The 19,826-nt window shown below is 63.2% G+C and overlaps 7 non-coding genes across 7 annotated transcripts; all 7 read left to right on the top strand.

Moving 5' to 3' along the window:
* The first annotated feature begins 619 nt into the window (after positions 1-619).
* On the top strand, positions 620-738 carry LOC139704082 (5S ribosomal RNA). The gene has a single exon (XR_011706135.1). It is a non-coding gene; the product is annotated as a 5S ribosomal RNA (ribosomal RNA).
* Positions 739-3,146: 2,408 nt separating this feature from the next.
* On the top strand, positions 3,147-3,265 carry LOC139704081 (5S ribosomal RNA). The gene has a single exon (XR_011706134.1). It is a non-coding gene; the product is annotated as a 5S ribosomal RNA (ribosomal RNA).
* A 2,405-nt stretch (positions 3,266-5,670) lies between these two features.
* LOC139704087 (5S ribosomal RNA) lies at positions 5,671-5,789 on the top strand. The gene has a single exon (XR_011706139.1). It is a non-coding gene; the product is annotated as a 5S ribosomal RNA (ribosomal RNA).
* A 2,405-nt stretch (positions 5,790-8,194) lies between these two features.
* Positions 8,195-8,313, top strand: LOC139704086 (5S ribosomal RNA). The gene has a single exon (XR_011706138.1). It is a non-coding gene; the product is annotated as a 5S ribosomal RNA (ribosomal RNA).
* Positions 8,314-10,714: 2,401 nt separating this feature from the next.
* On the top strand, positions 10,715-10,833 carry LOC139704085 (5S ribosomal RNA). The gene has a single exon (XR_011706137.1). It is a non-coding gene; the product is annotated as a 5S ribosomal RNA (ribosomal RNA).
* A 2,403-nt stretch (positions 10,834-13,236) lies between these two features.
* Positions 13,237-13,355, top strand: LOC139704084 (5S ribosomal RNA). The gene has a single exon (XR_011706136.1). It is a non-coding gene; the product is annotated as a 5S ribosomal RNA (ribosomal RNA).
* Positions 13,356-15,763: 2,408 nt separating this feature from the next.
* On the top strand, positions 15,764-15,882 carry LOC139704080 (5S ribosomal RNA). The gene has a single exon (XR_011706133.1). It is a non-coding gene; the product is annotated as a 5S ribosomal RNA (ribosomal RNA).
* The last annotated feature ends 3,944 nt before the right edge of the window (positions 15,883-19,826 follow it).

Below are 19,826 nucleotides of genomic sequence, written 5' to 3'. Positions count from 1 at the left end.
AGAGGGGGGAGGGAGGGGAGCGGTGGTTGCGTTGCGGGGACACGCGCCCACCGGGTCGTCAGGCCCTGCGTCTTGTCCTGTCCTCTGCAGGTGGACCGGTGACCGCGACCAAGGGGCCTCTGCTTCCCTGTCCCCACCGGCCAGGGCTTCTGGGCTTCTCCGCCTGGCGAAAGGCGGGGTGGGCGTGGCGGTGGGGGGCCGGGGGTCCGTGGGGGGGTTGGGGTCGCGGGAGGCCTGGGCCTTGGCGAGGAGCGGCGGTGGAGGCCAGGCCACGCCAGGCCACGCCAGGCCGGGGCGCGGCGGTGCGATCCCTGCGGGCGCTTGGTGGGGCTCGCGGTAGGTGGAGCCAGGTGGAGAGGGGCGGTGTTGGAGGCGGGACTCAGCCAGTCCCAGTCTCCCAGGACCCCTGGGCCGCTGCCCGGTGGAGTCAGGTCGGAGCGGAGCGTGAGAGCCCCCAGCCTTGAGTTGAGTTGGGTTGGGCTGCGCTGTTGTGGGGCGGGCGAGGGAGGCCCCCTGCGACCACCCCCTCCGATTTCCCCCCTCCACCCCCCTCCCGTCCCCTGGACTGAAGGGTGGAACCCGGAGCAGGCTCTTGAGGCGCCCCCGGGCGGCCCTCCCCGTCTACGGCCATACCACCCTGAACGCGCCCGATCTCGTCTGATCTCGGAAGCTAAGCAGGGTCGGGCCTGGTTAGTACTTGGATGGGAGACCGCCTGGGAATACCGGGTGCTGTAGGCTTTTGCGCCCCCTTCCCACACACACTTTTAACTTGCGTGGCCCCGAGAGACAGGCCGTGACCCCCGGGCCCTCGGGCCAGGGCGCAGGCGCAGCCCTGGGCTGCCGGTCGTTGTCCCTTCAGGCCTGCGGCTGGCCTCCCGACGACCAGCGCCCAGCGCCTGCAACAAGGCCCACAGGCCTGGCTCTCCCCAGGGACGCTAGGACACTCACTCCATGAGACCCCGCTGAGCCGAGCCAGGTCCAGGCCACGACCCTCCATGTGCACCCAGACCGACCCCCCCACCCCTCGGCCTGGAGGATGGGGTGTGTGGGGGGGCGACACCCGCCTTCCCCAGAACACGGGGCCCACCCGCGGGGCCCGCTCCCTCACCCGTTCCTGCCACACAAGCAGAACCTTGACACCCACATCCTGGGAGTGGGAGAGTCCATCGAGCGTCTCTGCCTGGGTCCTTCTCTCTTTGCACCACCTCCGCAAGGTCCCTCCTGTGTCTCTACCTCCTTCCCCACCGCCTTCCTCCGTGAGGGTCCCCCTGAGTCTATCTCTCTCTCTGCCTGTCTCTCCCTTTCACTCTCATCGGAGCAGCAGATGTCTCTGTGGGTCCCTGTTCATCCATCTCTCCTTCTCTCTTGTGCCTCTCTTGGCCTGTGAGGAGGCATCCCTGTCTCCATCTCCCACTCAATCCCTCTCTGGCCTTGACTCTCCTCTCTTCTCTCTCTCTCTCTCTCTCTCTCTCTCTCTCTCTCACACACACACACACACACACACAAACACACACACACACACAGAGACACACACTCACCCCTCTACCCCCCACCCAACCCCAGCCAACTCACTCTGGGCTGCAAGTCACCAGGTCCATGGTAGCCTGGAGACTGGGCAGTCACAGGTTCTCTCATCTCCCATCTAACTTCCCATGGATGTAAGAGTGGATTCACACATCACCCTTGAAGTGCGCGCAGGACTTCAGGGTGTGTGCTCAGCAGAGGCTGAGAGAGGGCCGAGGAGGCCACAGGGTCTTAGGAGTCTGCGCTGAGAGCCAAGCAAGAGAGCAGATGGCAAAAGAGGGCAGGCGCTCCTGAAAGAGGAGGAAGCAGCCTTCAGAGCAGGCAAGCGGTTCGGGGCCAGGGGGTGGCCATGGAGGACCAGGTGCCAAGAGGAGTTGAAGCCCGGCCGGTGGGGACAGGGAAGCAGAGGCCCCTTGGTCGCGGTCACCGGTCCACCTGCAGAGGACAGGACAAGACGCAGGGCCTGACGACCCGGTGGGCGCGTGTCCCCGCAACGCAACCACCGCTCCCCTCCCTCCCCCCTCTCCCCCCTGCAATGCTTGCAGGGGAGGGGGCTTTCCGTCTGGTGAGGCCGCCGACTAAGCTCCCACAGGGGTTTGAATCAGGGTGCTTCTTCCACAGGCGGTCCTTTCCTGGACACTGGACAGAGGGGTCTATGCCCTTCCTCAGGGCGGTGCTGTGCACGTGCTGGTCGTTGACTGGTACCAACAAGGCGCAGAGCCCTCCGACCTTGGCATTGGGTCCGAAGGGGGTGACTGCGGTGGCTTTGCAGAGTGGGCCCGAAACTCAGGGCGAGGCACGACCCCAGCGGCGCACTTCTGAGCCTGGCCGGGCGACTGACTGACTGGGAGCCAGCGGGCCGCTGCCCCCGGCCACCCTCTGCCCGGTTTTCCCTGAGTCCCTGAGTGTGTTCCTCCCTCCTGCCCTCCCTGTGCGTGGCTCCACTCGCCAGGCACGCTCAGGGGACGTGTGTGGCCGGCGGCTGGCCATTGCCCAGTCGGACTGCATTTCCGCCTGGGGCGCTGGGCCTGTGTCAGGGTCCCTGGGGTGTCCGAGGGGGGTGCCCGCCTGCCTCTCCGCCCCTGGCTCTCTGGGCTCCGGGCTAGGCTAGGCTAGGTTCGCGCGCGCGGGACACTGAAACGGCCAGGGCTTCTGGGCTTCTCCGCCTGGCGAAAGGCGGGGTGGGCGTGGCGGTGGGGGGCCGGGGGTCCGTGGGGGGGTTGGGGTCGCGGGAGGCCTGGGCCTTGGCGAGGAGCGGCGGTGGAGGCCAGGCCACGCCAGGCCACGCCAGGCCGGGGCGCGGCGGTGCGATCCCTGCGGGCGCTTGGTGGGGCTCGCGGTAGGTGGAGCCAGGTGGAGAGGGGCGGTGTTGGAGGCGGGACTCAGCCAGTCCCAGTCTCCCAGGACCCCTGGGCCGCTGCCCGGTGGAGTCAGGTCGGAGCGGAGCGTGAGAGCCCCCAGCCTTGAGTTGAGTTGGGTTGGGCTGCGCTGTTGTGGGGCGGGCGAGGGAGGCCCCCTGCGACCACCCCCTCCGATTTCCCCCCTCCACCCCCCTCCCGTCCCCTGGACTGAAGGGTGGAACCCGGAGCAGGCTCTTGAGGCGCCCCCGGGCGGCCCTCCCCGTCTACGGCCATACCACCCTGAACGCGCCCGATCTCGTCTGATCTCGGAAGCTAAGCAGGGTCGGGCCTGGTTAGTACTTGGATGGGAGACCGCCTGGGAATACCGGGTGCTGTAGGCTTTTGCGCCCCCTTCCCACACACACTTTTAACTTGCGTGGCCCCGAGAGACAGGCCGTGACCCCCGGGCCCTCGGGCCAGGGCGCAGGCGCAGCCCTGGGCTGCCGGTCGTTGTCCCTTCAGGCCTGCGGCTGGCCTCCCGACGACCAGCGCCCAGCGCCTGCAACAAGGCCCACAGGCCTGGCTCTCCCCAGGGACGCTAGGACACTCACTCCATGAGACCCCGCTGAGCCGAGCCAGGTCCAGGCCACGACCCTCCATGTGCACCCAGACCGACCCCCCCACCCCTCGGCCTGGAGGATGGGGTGTGTGGGGGGGCGACACCCGCCTTCCCCAGAACACGGGGCCCACCCGCGGGGCCCGCTCCCTCACCCGTTCCTGCCACACAAGCAGAACCTTGACACCCAGATCCTGGGAGTGGGAGAGTCCATCGAGCGTCTCTGCCTGGGTCCTTCTCTCTTTGCACCACCTCCGCAAGGTCCCTCCTGTGTCTCTACCTCCTTCCCCACCGCCTTCCTCCGTGAGGGTCCCCCTGAGTCTATCTCTCTCTCTGCCTGTCTCTCCCTTTCACTCTCATCGGAGCAGCAGATGTCTCTGTGGGTCCCTGTTCATCCATCTCTCCTTCTCTCTTGTGCCTCTCTTGGCCTGTGAGGAGGCATCCCTGTCTCCATCTCCCACTCAATCCCTCTCTGGCCTTGACTCTCCTCTCTCTCTCTCTCTCTCTCTCTCTCTCTCTCTCTCTCACACACACACACACACACACACAAACACACACACACACACAGAGACACACACTCACCCCTCTACCCCCCACCCAACCCCAGCCAACTCACTCTGGGCTGCAAGTCACCAGGTCCATGGTAGCCTGGAGACTGGGCAGTCACAGGTTCTCTCATCTCCCATCTAACTTCCCATGGATGTAAGAGTGGATTCACACATCACCCTTGAAGTGCGCGCAGGACTTCAGGGTGTGTGCTCAGCAGAGGCTGAGAGAGGGCCGAGGAGGCCACAGGGTCTTAGGAGTCTGCGCTGAGAGCCAAGCAAGAGAGCAGATGGCAAAAGAGGGCAGGCGCTCCTGAAAGAGGAGGAAGCAGCCTTCAGAGCAGGCAAGCGGTTCGGGGCCAGGGGGTGGCCATGGAGGACCAGGTGCCAAGAGGATTTGAAGCCCGGCCGGTGGGGACAGGGAAGCAGAGGCCCCTTGGTCGCGGTCACCGGTCCACCTGCAGAGGACAGGACAAGACGCAGGGCCTGACGACCCGGTGGGCGCGTGTCCCCGCAACGCAACCACCGCTCCCCTCCCTCCCCCCTCTCCCCCCTGCAATGCTTGCAGGGGAGGGGGCTTTCCGTCTGGTGAGGCCGCCGACTAAGCTCCCACAGGGGTTTGAATCAGGGTGCTTCTTCCACAGGCGGTCCTTTCCTGGACACTGGACAGAGGGGTCTATGCCCTTCCTCAGGGCGGTGCTGTGCACGTGCTGGTCGTTGACTGGTACCAACAAGGCGCAGAGCCCTCCGACCTTGGCATTGGGTCCGAAGGGGGTGACTGCGGTGGCTTTGCAGAGTGGGCCCGAAACTCAGGGCGAGGCACGACCCCAGCGGCGCACTTCTGAGCCTGGCCGGGCGACTGACTGACTGGGAGCCAGCGGGCCGCTGCCCCCGGCCACCCTCTGCCCGGTTTTCCCTGAGTCCCTGAGTGTGTTCCTCCCTCCTGCCCTCCCTGTGCGTGGCTCCACTCGCCAGGCACGCTCAGGGGACGTGTGTGGCCGGCGGCTGGCCATTGCCCAGTCGGACTGCATTTCCGCCTGGGGCGCTGGGCCTGTGTCAGGGTCCCTGGGGTGTCCGAGGGGGGTGCCCGCCTGCCTCTCCGCCCCTGGCTCTCTGGGCTCCGGGCTAGGCTAGGCTAGGTTCGCGCGCGCGGGACACTGAAACGGCCAGGGCTTCTGGGCTTCTCCGCCTGGCGAAAGGCGGGGTGGGCGTGGCGGTGGGGGGCCGGGGGTCCGTGGGGGGGTTGGGGTCGCGGGAGGCCTGGGCCTTGGCGAGGAGCGGCGGTGGAGGCCAGGCCACGCCAGGCCACGCCAGGCCGGGGCGCGGCGGTGCGATCCCTGCGGGCGCTTGGTGGGGCTCGCGGTAGGTGGAGCCAGGTGGAGAGGGGCGGTGTTGGAGGCGGGACTCAGCCAGTCCCAGTCTCCCAGGACCCCTGGGCCGCTGCCCGGTGGAGTCAGGTCGGAGCGGAGCGTGAGAGCCCCCAGCCTTGAGTTGAGTTGGGTTGGGCTGCGCTGTTGTGGGGCGGGCGAGGGAGGCCCCCTGCGACCACCCCCTCCGATTTCCCCCCTCCACCCCCCTCCCGTCCCCTGGACTGAAGGGTGGAACCCGGAGCAGGCTCTTGAGGCGCCCCCGGGCGGCCCTCCCCGTCTACGGCCATACCACCCTGAACGCGCCCGATCTCGTCTGATCTCGGAAGCTAAGCAGGGTCGGGCCTGGTTAGTACTTGGATGGGAGACCGCCTGGGAATACCGGGTGCTGTAGGCTTTTGCGCCCCCTTCCCACACACACTTTTAACTTGCGTGGCCCCGAGAGACAGGCCGTGACCCCCGGGCCCTCGGGCCAGGGCGCAGGCGCAGCCCTGGGCTGCTGGTCGCTGTCCCTTCAGGCCTGCGGCTGGCCTCCCGACGACCAGCGCCCAGCGCCTGCAACAAGGCCCACAGGCCTGGCTCTCCCCAGGGACGCTAGGACACTCACTCCATGAGACCCCGCTGAGCCGAGCCAGGTCCAGGCCACGACCCTCCATGTGCACCCAGACCGACCCCCCCACCCCTCGGCCTGGAGGATGGGGTGTGTGGGGGGGCGACACCCGCCTTCCCCAGAACACGGGGCCCACCCGCGGGGCCCGCTCCCTCACCCGTTCCTGCCACACAAGCAGAACCTTGACACCCAGATCCTGGGAGTGGGAGAGTCCATCGAGCGTCTCTGCCTGGGTCCTTCTCTCTTTGCACCACCTCCGCAAGGTCCCTCCTGTGTCTCTACCTCCTTCCCCACCGCCTTCCTCCGTGAGGGTCCCCCTGAGTCTATCTCTCTCTCTGCCTGTCTCTCCCTTTCACTCTCATCGAAGCAGCAGATGTCTCTGTGGGTCCCTGTTCATCCATCTCTCCTTCTCTCTTGTGCCTCTCTTGGCCTGTGAGGAGGCATCCCTGTCTCCATCTCCCACTCAATCCCTCTCTGGCCTTGACTCTCCTCTCTCTCTCTCTCTCTCTCTCTCTCTCTCTCTCTCTCTCACACACACACACACACACACAAACACACACACACACACAGAGACACACACTCACCCCTCTACCCCCCACCCAACCCCAGCCAACTCACTCTGGGCTGCAAGTCACCAGGTCCATGGTAGCCTGGAGACTGGGCAGTCACAGGTTCTCTCATCTCCCATCTAACTTCCCATGGATGTAAGAGTGGATTCACACATCACCCTTGAAGTGCGCGCAGGACTTCAGGGTGTGTGCTCAGCAGAGGCTGAGAGAGGGCCGAGGAGGCCACAGGGTCTTAGGAGTCTGCGCTGAGAGCCAAGCAAGAGAGCAGATGGCAAAAGAGGGCAGGCGCTCCTGAAAGAGGAGGAAGCAGCCTTCAGAGCAGGCAAGCGGTTCGGGGCCAGGGGGTGGCCATGGAGGACCAGGTGCCAAGAGGAGTTGAAGCCCGGCCGGTGGGGACAGGGAAGCAGAGGCCCCTTGGTCGCGGTCACCGGTCCACCTGCAGAGGACAGGACAAGACGCAGGGCCTGACGACCCGGTGGGCGCGTGTCCCCGCAACGCAACCACCGCTCCCCTCCCTCCCCCCTCTCCCCCCTGCAATGCTTGCAGGGGAGGGGGCTTTCCGTCTGGTGAGGCCGCCGACTAAGCTCCCACAGGGGTTTGAATCAGGGTGCTTCTTCCACAGGCGGTCCTTTCCTGGACACTGGACAGAGGGGTCTATGCCCTTCCTCAGGGCGGTGCTGTGCACGTGCTGGTCGTTGACTGGTACCAACAAGGCGCAGAGCCCTCCGACCTTGGCATTGGGTCCGAAGGGGGTGACTGCGGTGGCTTTGCAGAGTGGGCCCGAAACTCAGGGCGAGGCACGACCCCAGCGGCGCACTTCTGAGCCTGGCCGGGCGACTGACTGACTGGGAGCCAGCGGGCCGCTGCCCCCGGCCACCCTCTGCCCGGTTTTCCCTGAGTCCCTGAGTGTGTTCCTCCCTCCTGCCCTCCCTGTGCGTGGCTCCACTCGCCAGGCACGCTCAGGGGACGTGTGTGGCCGGCGGCTGGCCATTGCCCAGTCGGACTGCATTTCCGCCTGGGGCGCTGGGCCTGTGTCAGGGTCCCTGGGGTGTCCGAGGGGGGTGCCCGCCTGCCTCTCCGCCCCTGGCTCTCTGGGCTCCGGGCTAGGCTAGGCTAGGTTCGCGCGCGCGGGACACTGAAACGGCCAGGGCTTCTGGGCTTCTCCGCCTGGCGAAAGGCGGGGTGGGCGTGGCGGTGGGGGGCCGGGGGTCCGTGGGGGGGTTGGGGTCGCGGGAGGCCTGGGCCTTGGCGAGGAGCGGCGGTGGAGGCCAGGCCACGCCAGGCCACGCCAGGCCGGGGCGCGGCGGTGCGATCCCTGCGGGCGCTTGGTGGGGCTCGCGGTAGGTGGAGCCAGGTGGAGAGGGGCGGTGTTGGAGGCGGGACTCAGCCAGTCCCAGTCTCCCAGGACCCCTGGGCCGCTGCCCGGTGGAGTCAGGTCGGAGCGGAGCGTGAGAGCCCCCAGCCTTGAGTTGAGTTGGGTTGGGCTGCGCTGTTGTGGGGCGGGCGAGGGAGGCCCCCTGCGACCACCCCCTCCGATTTCCCCCCTCCACCCCCCTCCCGTCCCCTGGACTGAAGGGTGGAACCCGGAGCAGGCTCTTGAGGCGCCCCCGGGCGGCCCTCCCCGTCTACGGCCATACCACCCTGAACGCGCCCGATCTCGTCTGATCTCGGAAGCTAAGCAGGGTCGGGCCTGGTTAGTACTTGGATGGGAGACCGCCTGGGAATACCGGGTGCTGTAGGCTTTTGCGCCCCCTTCCCACACACACTTTTAACTTGCGTGGCCCCGAGAGACAGGCCGTGACCCCCGGGCCCTCGGGCCAGGGCGCAGGCGCAGCCCTGGGCTGCCGGTCGCTGTCCCTTCAGGCCTGCGGCTGGCCTCCCGACGACCAGCGCCCAGCGCCTGCAACAAGGCCCACAGGCCTGGCTCTCCCCAGGGACGCTAGGACACTCACTCCATGAGACCCCGCTGAGCCGAGCCAGGTCCAGGCCACGACCCTCCATGTGCACCCAGACCGACCCCCCCACCCCTCGGCCTGGAGGATGGGGTGTGTGGGGGGGCGACACCCGCCTTCCCCAGAACACGGGGCCCACCCGCGGGGCCCGCTCCCTCACCCGTTCCTGCCACACAAGCAGAACCTTGACACCCAGATCCTGGGAGTGGGAGAGTCCATCGAGCGTCTCTGCCTGGGTCCTTCTCTCTTTGCACCACCTCCGCAAGGTCCCTCCTGTGTCTCTACCTCCTTCCCCACCGCCTTCCTCCGTGAGGGTCCCCCTGAGTCTATCTCTCTCTCTGCCTGTCTCTCCCTTTCACTCTCATCGAAGCAGCAGATGTCTCTGTGGGTCCCTGTTCATCCATCTCTCCTTCTCTCTTGTGCCTCTCTTGGCCTGTGAGGAGGCATCCCTGTCTCCATCTCCCACTCAATCCCTCTCTGGCCTTGACTCTCCTCTCTCTCTCTCTCTCTCTCTCTCTCTCTCTCTCTCACACACACACACACACACACAAACACACACACACACACAGAGACACACACTCACCCCTCTACCCCCCACCCAACCCCAGCCAACTCACTCTGGGCTGCAAGTCACCAGGTCCATGGTAGCCTGGAGACTGGGCAGTCACAGGTTCTCTCATCTCCCATCTAACTTCCCATGGATGTAAGAGTGGATTCACACATCACCCTTGAAGTGCGCGCAGGACTTCAGGGTGTGTGCTCAGCAGAGGCTGAGAGAGGGCCGAGGAGGCCACAGGGTCTTAGGAGTCTGCGCTGAGAGCCAAGCAAGAGAGCAGATGGCAAAAGAGGGCAGGCGCTCCTGAAAGAGGAGGAAGCAGCCTTCAGAGCAGGCAAGCGGTTCGGGGCCAGGGGGTGGCCATGGAGGACCAGGTGCCAAGAGGAGTTGAAGCCCGGCCGGTGGGGACAGGGAAGCAGAGGCCCCTTGGTCGCGGTCACCGGTCCACCTGCAGAGGACAGGACAAGACGCAGGGCCTGACGACCCGGTGGGCGCGTGTCCCCGCAACGCAACCACCGCTCCCCTCCCTCCCCCCTCTCCCCCCTGCAATGCTTGCAGGGGAGGGGGCTTTCCGTCTGGTGAGGCCGCCGACTAAGCTCCCACAGGGGTTTGAATCAGGGTGCTTCTTCCACAGGCGGTCCTTTCCTGGACACTGGACAGAGGGGTCTATGCCCTTCCTCAGGGCGGTGCTGTGCACGTGCTGGTCGTTGACTGGTACCAACAAGGCGCAGAGCCCTCCGACCTTGGCATTGGGTCCGAAGGGGGTGACTGCGGTGGCTTTGCAGAGTGGGCCCGAAACTCAGGGCGAGGCACGACCCCAGCGGCGCACTTCTGAGCCTGGCCGGGCGACTGACTGACTGGGAGCCAGCGGGCCGCTGCCCCCGGCCACCCTCTGCCCGGTTTTCCCTGAGTCCCTGAGTGTGTTCCTCCCTCCTGCCCTCCCTGTGCGTGGCTCCACTCGCCAGGCACGCTCAGGGGACGTGTGTGGCCGGCGGCTGGCCATTGCCCAGTCGGACTGCATTTCCGCCTGGGGCGCTGGGCCTGTGTCAGGGTCCCTGGGGTGTCCGAGGGGGGTGCCCGCCTGCCTCTCCGCCCCTGGCTCTCTGGGCTCCGGGCTAGGCTAGGCTAGGTTCGCGCGCGCGGGACACTGAAACGGCCAGGGCTTCTGGGCTTCTCCGCCTGGCGAAAGGCGGGGTGGGCGTGGCGGTGGGGGGCCGGGGGTCCGTGGGGGGGTTGGGGTCGCGGGAGGCCTGGGCCTTGGCGAGGAGCGGCGGTGGAGGCCAGGCCACGCCAGGCCACGCCAGGCCGGGGCGGGGCGGTGCGATCCCTGCGGGCGCTTGGTGGGGCTCGCGGTAGGTGGAGCCAGGTGGAGAGGGGCGGTGTTGGAGGCGGGACTCAGCCAGTCCCAGTCTCCCAGGACCCCTGGGCCGCTGCCCGGTGGAGTCAGGTCGGAGCGGAGCGTGAGAGCCCCCAGCCTTGAGTTGAGTTGGGTTGGGCTGCGCTGTTGTGGGGCGGGCGAGGGAGGCCCCCTGCGACCACCCCCTCCGATTTCCCCCCTCCACCCCCCTCCCGTCCCCTGGACTGAAGGGTGGAACCCGGAGCAGGCTCTTGAGGCGCCCCCGGGCGGCCCTCCCCGTCTACGGCCATACCACCCTGAACGCGCCCGATCTCGTCTGATCTCGGAAGCTAAGCAGGGTCGGGCCTGGTTAGTACTTGGATGGGAGACCGCCTGGGAATACCGGGTGCTGTAGGCTTTTGCGCCCCCTTCCCACACACACTTTTAACTTGCGTGGCCCCGAGAGACAGGCCGTGACCCCCGGGCCCTCGGGCCAGGGCGCAGGCGCAGCCCTGGGCTGCCGGTCGCTGTCCCTTCAGGCCTGCGGCTGGCCTCCCGACGACCAGCGCCCAGCGCCTGCAACAAGGCCCACAGGCCTGGCTCTCCCCAGGGACGCTAGGACACTCACTCCATGAGACCCCGCTGAGCCGAGCCAGGTCCAGGCCACGACCCTCCATGTGCACCCAGACCGACCCCCCCACCCCTCGGCCTGGAGGATGGGGTGTGTGGGGGGGCGACACCCGCCTTCCCCAGAACACGGGGCCCACCCGCGGGGCCCGCTCCCTCACCCGTTCCTGCCACACAAGCAGAACCTTGACACCCAGATCCTGGGAGTGGGAGAGTCCATCGAGCGTCTCTGCCTGGGTCCTTCTCTCTTTGCACCACCTCCGCAAGGTCCCTCCTGTGTCTCTACCTCCTTCCCCACCGCCTTCCTCCGTGAGGGTCCCCCTGAGTCTATCTCTCTCTCTGCCTGTCTCTCCCTTTCACTCTCATCGAAGCAGCAGATGTCTCTGTGGGTCCCTGTTCATCCATCTCTCCTTCTCTCTTGTGCCTCTCTTGGCCTGTGAGGAGGCATCCCTGTCTCCATCTCCCACTCAATCCCTCTCTGGCCTTGACTCTCCTCTCTCTCTCTCTCTCTCTCTCTCTCTCTCTCTCTCACACACACACACACACACACACAAACACACACACACACACAGAGACACACACTCACCCCTCTACCCCCCACCCAACCCCAGCCAACTCACTCTGGGCTGCAAGTCACCAGGTCCATGGTAGCCTGGAGACTGGGCAGTCACAGGTTCTCTCATCTCCCATCTAACTTCCCATGGATGTAAGAGTGGATTCACACATCACCCTTGAAGTGCGCGCAGGACTTCAGGGTGTGTGCTCAGCAGAGGCTGAGAGAGGGCCGAGGAGGCCACAGGGTCTTAGGAGTCTGCGCTGAGAGCCAAGCAAGAGAGCAGATGGCAAAAGAGGGCAGGCGCTCCTGAAAGAGGAGGAAGCAGCCTTCAGAGCAGGCAAGCGGTTCGGGGCCAGGGGGTGGCCATGGAGGACCAGGTGCCAAGAGGAGTTGAAGCCCGGCCGGTGGGGACAGGGAAGCAGAGGCCCCTTGGTCGCGGTCACCGGTCCACCTGCAGAGGACAGGACAAGACGCAGGGCCTGACGACCCGGTGGGCGCGTGTCCCCGCAACGCAACCACCGCTCCCCTCCCTCCCCCCTCTCCCCCCTGCAATGCTTGCAGGGGAGGGGGCTTTCCGTCTGGTGAGGCCGCCGACTAAGCTCCCACAGGGGTTTGAATCAGGGTGCTTCTTCCACAGGCGGTCCTTTCCTGGACACTGGACAGAGGGGTCTATGCCCTTCCTCAGGGCGGTGCTGTGCACGTGCTGGTCGTTGACTGGTACCAACAAGGCGCAGAGCCCTCCGACCTTGGCATTGGGTCCGAAGGGGGTGACTGCGGTGGCTTTGCAGAGTGGGCCCGAAACTCAGGGCGAGGCACGACCCCAGCGGCGCACTTCTGAGCCTGGCCGGGCGACTGACTGACTGGGAGCCAGCGGGCCGCTGCCCCCGGCCACCCTCTGCCCGGTTTTCCCTGAGTCCCTGAGTGTGTTCCTCCCTCCTGCCCTCCCTGTGCGTGGCTCCACTCGCCAGGCACGCTCAGGGGACGTGTGTGGCCGGCGGCTGGCCATTGCCCAGTCGGACTGCATTTCCGCCTGGGGCGCTGGGCCTGTGTCAGGGTCCCTGGGGTGTCCGAGGGGGGTGCCCGCCTGCCTCTCCGCCCCTGGCTCTCTGGGCTCCGGGCTAGGCTAGGCTAGGTTCGCGCGCGCGGGACACTGAAACGGCCAGGGCTTCTGGGCTTCTCCGCCTGGCGAAAGGCGGGGTGGGCGTGGCGGTGGGGGGCCGGGGGTCCGTGGGGGGGTTGGGGTCGCGGGAGGCCTGGGCCTTGGCGAGGAGCGGCGGTGGAGGCCAGGCCACGCCAGGCCACGCCAGGCCGGGGCGGGGCGGTGCGATCCCTGCGGGCGCTTGGTGGGGCTCGCGGTAGGTGGAGCCAGGTGGAGAGGGGCGGTGTTGGAGGCGGGACTCAGCCAGTCCCAGTCTCCCAGGACCCCTGGGCCGCTGCCCGGTGGAGTCAGGTCGGAGCGGAGCGTGAGAGCCCCCAGCCTTGAGTTGAGTTGGGTTGGGCTGCGCTGTTGTGGGGCGGGCGAGGGAGGCCCCCTGCGACCACCCCCTCCGATTTCCCCCCTCCACCCCCCTCCCGTCCCCTGGACTGAAGGGTGGAACCCGGAGCAGGCTCTTGAGGCGCCCCCGGGCGGCCCTCCCCGTCTACGGCCATACCACCCTGAACGCGCCCGATCTCGTCTGATCTCGGAAGCTAAGCAGGGTCGGGCCTGGTTAGTACTTGGATGGGAGACCGCCTGGGAATACCGGGTGCTGTAGGCTTTTGCGCCCCCTTCCCACACACACTTTTAACTTGCGTGGCCCCGAGAGACAGGCCGTGACCCCCGGGCCCTCGGGCCAGGGCGCAGGCGCAGCCCTGGGCTGCCGGTCGCTGTCCCTTCAGGCCTGCGGCTGGCCTCCCGACGACCAGCGCCCAGCGCCTGCAACAAGGCCCACAGGCCTGGCTCTCCCCAGGGACGCTAGGACACTCACTCCATGAGACCCCGCTGAGCCGAGCCAGGTCCAGGCCACGACCCTCCATGTGCACCCAGACCGACCCCCCCCACCCCTCGGCCTGGAGGATGGGGTGTGTGGGGGGGCGACACCCGCCTTCCCCAGAACACGGGGCCCACCCGCGGGGCCCGCTCCCTCACCCGTTCCTGCCACACAAGCAGAACCTTGACACCCAGATCCTGGGAGTGGGAGAGTCCATCGAGCGTCTCTGCCTGGGTCCTTCTCTCTTTGCACCACCTCCGCAAGGTCCCTCCTGTGTCTCTACCTCCTTCCCCACCGCCTTCCTCCGTGAGGGTCCCCCTGAGTCTATCTCTCTCTCTGCCTGTCTCTCCCTTTCACTCTCATCGAAGCAGCAGATGTCTCTGTGGGTCCCTGTTCATCCATCTCTCCTTCTCTCTTGTGCCTCTCTTGGCCTGTGAGGAGGCATCCCTGTCTCCATCTCCCACTCAATCCCTCTCTGGCCTTGACTCTCCTCTCTCTCTCTCTCTCTCTCTCTCTCTCTCTCTCTCTCTCACACACACACACACACACACACAAACACACACACACACACAGAGACACACACTCACCCCTCTACCCCCCACCCAACCCCAGCCAACTCACTCTGGGCTGCAAGTCACCAGGTCCATGGTAGCCTGGAGACTGGGCAGTCACAGGTTCTCTCATCTCCCATCTAACTTCCCATGGATGTAAGAGTGGATTCACACATCACCCTTGAAGTGCGCGCAGGACTTCAGGGTGTGTGCTCAGCAGAGGCTGAGAGAGGGCCGAGGAGGCCACAGGGTCTTAGGAGTCTGCGCTGAGAGCCAAGCAAGAGAGCAGATGGCAAAAGAGGGCAGGCGCTCCTGAAAGAGGAGGAAGCAGCCTTCAGAGCAGGCAAGCGGTTCGGGGCCAGGGGGTGGCCATGGAGGACCAGGTGCCAAGAGGAGTTGAAGCCCGGCCGGTGGGGACAGGGAAGCAGAGGCCCCTTGGTCGCGGTCACCGGTCCACCTGCAGAGGACAGGACAAGACGCAGGGCCTGACGACCCGGTGGGCGCGTGTCCCCGCAACGCAACCACCGCTCCCCTCCCTCCCCCCTCTCCCCCCTGCAATGCTTGCAGGGGAGGGGGCTTTCCGTCTGGTGAGGCCGCCGACTAAGCTCCCACAGGGGTTTGAATCAGGGTGCTTCTTCCACAGGCGGTCCTTTCCTGGACACTGGACAGAGGGGTCTATGCCCTTCCTCAGGGCGGTGCTGTGCACGTGCTGGTCGTTGACTGGTACCAACAAGGCGCAGAGCCCTCCGACCTTGGCATTGGGTCTGAAGGGGGTGACTGCGGTGGCTTTGCAGAGTGGGCCCGAAACTCAGGGCGAGGCACGACCCCAGCGGCGCACTTCTGAGCCTGGCCGGGCGACTGACTGACTGGGAGCCAGCGGGCCGCTGCCCCCGGCCACCCTCTGCCCGGTTTTCCCTGAGTCCCTGAGTGTGTTCCTCCCTCCTGCCCTCCCTGTGCGTGGCTCCACTCGCCAGGCACGCTCAGGGGACGTGTGTGGCCGGCGGCTGGCCATTGCCCAGTCGGACTGCATTTCCGCCTGGGGCGCTGGGCCTGTGTCAGGGTCCCTGGGGTGTCCGAGGGGGGTGCCCGCCTGCCTCTCCGCCCCTGGCTCTCTGGGCTCCGGGCTAGGCTAGGCTAGGTTCGCGCGCGCGGGACACTGAAACGGCCAGGGCTTCTGGGCTTCTCCGCCTGGCGAAAGGCGGGGTGGGCGTGGCGGTGGGGGGCCGGGGGTCCGTGGGGGGGTTGGGGTCGCGGGAGGCCTGGGCCTTGGCGAGGAGCGGCGGAGGAGGCCAGGCCACGCCAGGCCACGCCAGGCCGGGGCGGGGCGGGGCGATCCCTGCGGGCGCTTGGTGGGGCTCGCGGTAGGTGGAGCCAGGTGGAGAGGGGCGGTGTTGGAGGCGGGACTCAGCCAGTCCCAGTCTCCCAGGACCCCTGGGCCGCTGCCCGGTGGAGTCAGGTCGGAGCGGAGCGTGAGAGCCCCCAGCCTTGAGTTGAGTTGGGTTGGGCTGCGCTGTTGTGGGGCGGGCGAGGGAGGCCCCCTGCGACCACCTCCTCCGATTTCCCCCCTCCACCCCCCTCCCGTCCCCTGGACTGTAGGGTGGAACCCGGAGCAGGCTCTTGAGGCGCCCCCGGGCGGCCCTCCCCGTCTACGGCCATACCACCCTGAACGCGCCCGATCTCGTCTGATCTCGGAAGCTAAGCAGGGTCGGGCCTGGTTAGTACTTGGATGGGAGACCGCCTGGGAATACCGGGTGCTGTAGGCTTTTGCGCCCCCTTCCCACACACACTTTTAACTTGCGTGGCCCCGAGAGACAGGCCGTGACCCCCGGGCCCTCGGGCCAGGGCGCAGGCGCAGCCCTGGGCTGCCGGTCGCTGTCCCTTCAGGCCTGCGGCTGGCCTCCCGACGACCAGCGCCCAGCGCCTGCAACAAGGCCCACAGGCCTGGCTCTCCCCAGGGACGCTAGGACACTCACTCCATGAGACCCCGCTGAGCCGAGCCAGGTCCAGGCCACGACCCTCCATGTGCACCCAGACCGACCCCCCCACCCCTCGGCCTGGAGGATGGGGTGTGTGGGGGGGCGACACCCGCCTTCCCCAGAACACGGGGCCCACCCGCGGGGCCCGCTCCCTCACCCGTTCCTGCCACACAAGCAGAACCTTGACACCCAGATCCTGGGAGTGGGAGAGTCCATCGAGCGTCTCTGCCTGGGTCCTTCTCTCTTTGCACCACCTCCGCAAGGTCCCTCCTGTGTCTCTACCTCCTTCCCCACCGCCTTCCTCCGTGAGGGTCCCCCTGAGTCTATCTCTCTCTCTGCCTGTCTCTCCCTTTCACTCTCATCGGAGCAGCAGATGTCTCTGTGGGTCCCTGTTCATCCATCTCTCCTTCTCTCTTGTGCCTCTCTTGGCCTGTGAGGAGGCATCCCTGTCTTCATCTCCCACTCAATCCCTCTCTGGCCTTGACTCTCCTCTCTCTGTCTCTCTCTCTCTCTCTCTCTCTCTCTCTCTCTCTCTCTCTCACACACACACACACACACACACACACACACAGAGACACACACTCACCCCTCTACCCCCCACCCAACCCCAGCCAACTCACTCTGGGCTGCAAGTCACCAGGTCCATGGTAGCCTGGAGACTGGGCAGTCACAGGTTCTCTCATCTCCCATCTAACTTCCCATGGATGTAAGAGTGGATTCACACATCACCCTTGAAGTGCGCGCAGGACTTCAGGGTGTGTGCTCAGCAGAGGCTGAGAGAGGGCCGAGGAGGCCACAGGGTCTTAGGAGTCTGCGCTGAGAGCCAAGCAAGAGAGCAGATGGCAAAAGAGGGCAGGCGCTCCTGAAAGAGGAGGAAGCAGCCTTCAGAGCAGGCAAGCGGTTCGGGGCCAGGGGGTTGCCATGGAGGACCAGGTGCCAAGAGGAGTTGAAGCCCGGCCGGTGGGGACAGGGAAGCAGAGGCCCCTTGGTCGCGGCGACCGGTCCACTTGCAGAGGACAGGACAAGACACAGGGCCTGACGACCCGGTGGGCGCGTGTCCCCGCAACGCAACCACTGCTCCTCTCCCTCCCCCCTCTCCCCCCTGCAATGGTCTAGGGCTAGCCTTAAGGCTAAAGTTAGGACTTTTGTTAGGTTTATTGTAATGGATAGGGTCATAACTAGAAATAGGGCTAGGGGGAGAGTTAGAGTTAGTCTTAGTCCAAGGTTATGGGTAGAGTTAGTGTTAGGTGTTAATTAGGGCTAGGATTAGTGCTAAGGTTAGTATTAGGGTTAGGCCTATGTTTAGGGCTAGAAATATGGTTAGTCTTAGGGTTAGGGTTAGTGATAGGGTTAGTGGAAAGGATGGGGTTATACCTAAGTTCAGGTCTAGGGCGAGGGTTAAAATTAGAGATAGGGAGAGAGTTAGAGTTTTGTTAGGATTAAGGCTAGGTAAAGGCCTAAATGAAGACTAGTGTTTGTGTTAGGGTTATGGCTAGGATTAGGGCTGGAGCTAATGTCACGTCTAAATTTATGGTTACAGTTAGTTTTATGGTTAGGTTATGGCTAGGTCTAGTGTAAGGGTTAGGTTTTGGTTAAGGGTCAGGTTTAAATCTAGGTGTATTATTAGGGTCAAGGTTCGGGTAGGGTTTGGTTTAAGTTATGATTTAAGGTTAAGGCTTGAATTAACGTTAGGGATAGGGTTAGGATTTGGGTTAGGGTAATTGATAGAGCTAGGTTTAGGGTTCAGGTTAGCTTTAGAGTAATGAATAGGGTTAGTGTTAGCAATAGTGTTAGCGTTAGGCCTATTTTTAGCATTTGGATTTGGCTTATCTTTAGTGTAATGGATAGGGTTAGAATTATGGTTAGGGATAGGGTTAAGGTTAGAATTAGGACTAGGGTTAGGGTTAGGTATAGAGTTAGTGTCAGGGTTAGGTTTGGGGTAAGTGTTAGCGTTTGAGCTAGGATTAAGGCTAGAGTGAGGGTTAGAGTTAGAATCAGGGCTAGGGTTAGAATTAGTGTTAGGGTTATGTTTAGATTAAGGTTAGAGTTTGAGCTATAATTAGGGTTAGGGCGAGGGTTAGGGTTAGGATTAGGCCTAGGCTTATGGTTAGGGTTACCATAAGGGCTAGGTTTAGGGCTAGGATAAGGGCTATGTTTTGTGTGAGGTTTATGGCTAGCATTAGGGCTATGGGTAATGTAAGAGCTAGGGATATGGTTATGGCTAGTTTTAGGGTTAGGGTTATGGATAAGTCTAGTGTTCTGGTTAGGTTTGGGGTTAGGATAAGATTTAGAGCTAGAGTTTGTTTTAGGGTACTGGTCATTGTTCAGGTTAGGGTTAGGTTTAGTGTAAGGGCCAGATTTAGAACTATCGTTGGATCTAGGGATAGAGTTAGTCTTTACGTTAGGTTAATGGTTATTTTTAGGGCTAGTGCTAGGTTTCTGTTTAGGGCTAAAGATAGATTTATGACTCTATTTTGGATTAGGTTTGGTCTAGTGCTAGTGTTACTGTTAGGTTTAGGTATAGGTTTAGTGGTACGGGTAGGGTTAGTGTTCGCTTTAGGGTTAGTGTCAAGTTTAGACCTAGGGTTAGTGTTAGGCTCAGAATAAGGGTCAGGGTTAGAGTTAGGGTTAGAGCTAGAATGATGGCTAGGATTAGGACTAGTAATAGATAGGGTTTGGTGTAGGCTAAGGATTAGTGTTAGGACTAGGGTAGCATTAGGGTGAGGGTTTGACTTAGGGTAATTGATAGGGTTAGAGGTAGAGTTAGATTTAGGTTTAGGGTTAGGGTTAGGTTTAGGGTTAAACCTAGGTTTAGGGCTCAGAATAGGGCTAGGATTTGTGTTAGCATTAGGGCTACAGCTAATGAAAGAACTAGGATTTCAATTAGGGCTAGTTCTAGGTTTAGCATTAGGTCAATGTTTAGAGCTAGGGTTACTGTTAGGGTCCGAGTAAGGGTCAGGGTTCTTCTAGGGTTAGGGTTAGGACTCAAATTAGGGCTACATTTACGGCTAGATGTAGGGTTAGGGTTTGGTTTAGGTTAAGGATTAGGGTTAGGGTTATGGCTCAATTTTGTTTTAGGGCTAGGATACTGTTAGGGCTAGTTTTCCAATTAGCATTAGAGTTAGAGCTAGTGTTAGAGCGAGGTTTAGGCTTAAGGTTAGGGTTAGATCCACATTTATGTCTAGGGTGAAGGTTAGAGCTAGGGTTGGGGATTGGGATAGGTATAGGCTTTTGGTTATGGTGAGGGATTGGTTTAGAATTAGGGATAGGGCTAGGGCAAGAGTTAGAGTTAGTCTTAGGGCTAGGGATAGTGTTAGGTTTAGGGTTAGAGCTAAATTATAGCTAGATTAGAGCTATGGTTAGGGGTAGGTTTAGGCCTAGGTTTAGGGCTACGGTTAGGATTAGCCTTAGAGTTAGGGAAATGTATGATGTTACAGCTACATTTAGGGCTAGGACAAAGCATAAAATTAGGTTTAGGGCTAGGGTTTATGTTAGGGTTAGGATTAAGCTAGGTTTAGGGATAAGATTAGGGCTAGGATTTGTGTTAGGGTTAGGGCTAGGATTAGGGATAGGGCTAATGTCATGTTTAGGGTTATGGTTAGGGATAGTTTTAGGGTAAGTATTATGGCCAGGTATATTGTATGTGTTAGGTGGAAGATTAGGTTCAGGTTTACAGATAGGTGTATTATTAGGGTCAGAGTCAGGGTTAGGGTATGGGTTAGGTTAAGAGT

Source organism: Marmota flaviventris, unplaced genomic scaffold (assembly GCF_047511675.1).
Source record: "Marmota flaviventris isolate mMarFla1 unplaced genomic scaffold, mMarFla1.hap1 Scaffold_230, whole genome shotgun sequence".
NCBI classification, from domain to species: domain Eukaryota; kingdom Metazoa; phylum Chordata; class Mammalia; order Rodentia; family Sciuridae; genus Marmota; species Marmota flaviventris.
The sequence above is the reverse complement of the archived record's forward strand: the minus strand, read 5'-3'. Positions and strand labels throughout refer to the sequence as shown.